Source organism: Sciurus carolinensis, chromosome 13, assembly GCF_902686445.1.
Source record: "Sciurus carolinensis chromosome 13, mSciCar1.2, whole genome shotgun sequence".
In the NCBI taxonomy this organism is placed as follows: Eukaryota; Metazoa; Chordata; class Mammalia; order Rodentia; family Sciuridae; genus Sciurus; species Sciurus carolinensis.
In genome coordinates, this window is record NC_062225.1 from 43639084 (window position 1) to 43641005 (window position 1922).

Genomic DNA, 1922 nt, shown 5'->3' on the forward strand with positions numbered 1-1922 from the left:
AAAGTGTTCACCATGATGCCTAGCATATTGTAAAATGTATAATACGTGTTTGCTAGTGTTTGCTATTTTTATTCATGTAACAATAGTCTAATATGCAAAAGGACTAGAGGTTCCCAAGGTCATGCATTTTACTCTATCGGAGTGAAGGAGAGCCATCCCCAATTCAACATGATTTATTATACAATATATAAAATACAACTGACAAAGAGGGCATTACTCTTGTTCATAGTTTTTCCTGGAGTGGGGGTGGGGGAAGAAACCACCTCCACATATTTTCCAAGAGGATTAAAATCTGTGAATTCCATGAGAGAAAGAATGTTCTAAGAAACAGAATTGGTAGAGAACTTGAGATATAAAAAGTAACAGGGAAGAACGAGGGAGGTGTCAATAGATAAATCAACTGGAAAAGTTGCAACAGTTTTTTTTTTTTTTTAAATTACAAAGTTACTTTTAATATTTTGGGGTGTGCTTCAGGGAAATAAATACACACTGGGAAGGGGTATCCCCACATCCCCAGGGGTGGCCAAGGGGGAGAGAGGCTACCTGAGGGTAAAGAAGCACAAAAGGAACCTGCTATAGACTCAGGCGAAGGTAATGCCATGGGTGCTGGGACCTGGAAGACTGGTTCCGGGCACACAGATGAAGGGCACGAGGGTTGGGTACAAAGCCACAAAGCTCCCAAAGCTCCTTGGCTTCCTCCTTCTCCTCATTTGCCTTTTTCTGCTTCTGCTGCATGATCCCCAAGTCCTTCTGCTTGTGGGCAGCAGCTGAAAGTCTGTCATCTTGTGCCTTCCCTTAACTGAGTCACTCTGCTTTTTCATCTTCTGCTGGCTGGTTACTGCAGGTCACCACAATAGCAGTGGCTCTGCAACAGGTACTTCTTGGGAGGAATGAATGGCCTTCCATAATTTCATAGATACTAATGGGAACCACTTTTCCAAAAACAGTTAGAGATAACCATGGCGAAGCTAATATAAATTATTGAGAATGGTATAAATTTATTAGAAACAAATATCTCCTGACTTCTGGTTCTATACCATGAAGGTTTTATTTCTTGGTATTACTAGATGACTTCTATTTTGTAATGATGGCGATACTGTCAGACCAAGAGCAGTTTGAGACCTGTAACCAGTCTTGCGAGTATGGTAGTATCTGACCGGCATGAGCTTTCAGGTCAAGGGAGTTTGAATTTGTCCCAGATAGAGGATGATGGCTTAGAGAAGTAACTCTAGAGTCAGACTGTCTTAGTTGAACCACAGCTAGCCATGTGACCATGGGCTAATTACTTAATATCTCTCTTCCTCAGTTTCCTCATTCGTAAATGAAAATGCTAATAATATCTTCATCGTGGCATTGTTGTGAAGTTTGAGAAGTATAAATTATGTATGGTATGTAATGTTGTGTTCAATAAATAATAGTCCAGTAAATAATAGCATCATTACAGATTCCCTCATTACTGTAGAAATGAGAGGAGATGACTCTTTTTGTGCCCAACCTGTGTCCTTATCTGTCAGGGATAAGGTTCTGCAAGTAGCCAGGAAGGAGCAACTTGCCCTCCATTATATATAATTCAGGACAACAGGGGCAAATGTTCAGAAATTTGAGCTGGAGAGGCCTGGTGGGTTAAACTTGTGACAAGAGTAGAGAGGTGAGCATGAGGACTGCTCACAGGAGTCACAAGAGGAGACAGACATCGTGGTCCATGGAGCCAGACGAATCACTGAGAGATGTAACCAGGGGACTGGTTCCGGTGGGTCAAGGTGGTGACCGACTAGTTCACTGCTGAGGTTGAAGGTGAGTAAGTGAGCACAGATAGCTGGACAAGGGCCAGACAAGCTGTGATTGGCAGTGAGCACAAACAAGACCATGAGGCAGGCTGGGGTTTGTCCAACTGCCCCAGGAATGCAAACCAGAAACCACTT

The 1922-nt window shown here is 42.7% G+C and overlaps 1 pseudogene; it reads right to left on the reverse strand.

The window, feature by feature from the left end:
* Positions 1-573: 573 nt before the first annotated feature.
* LOC124962875 (small EDRK-rich factor 2-like) lies at positions 574-821 on the reverse strand (annotated as a pseudogene).
* Between the last annotated feature and the right edge of the window lie 1101 nt (positions 822-1922).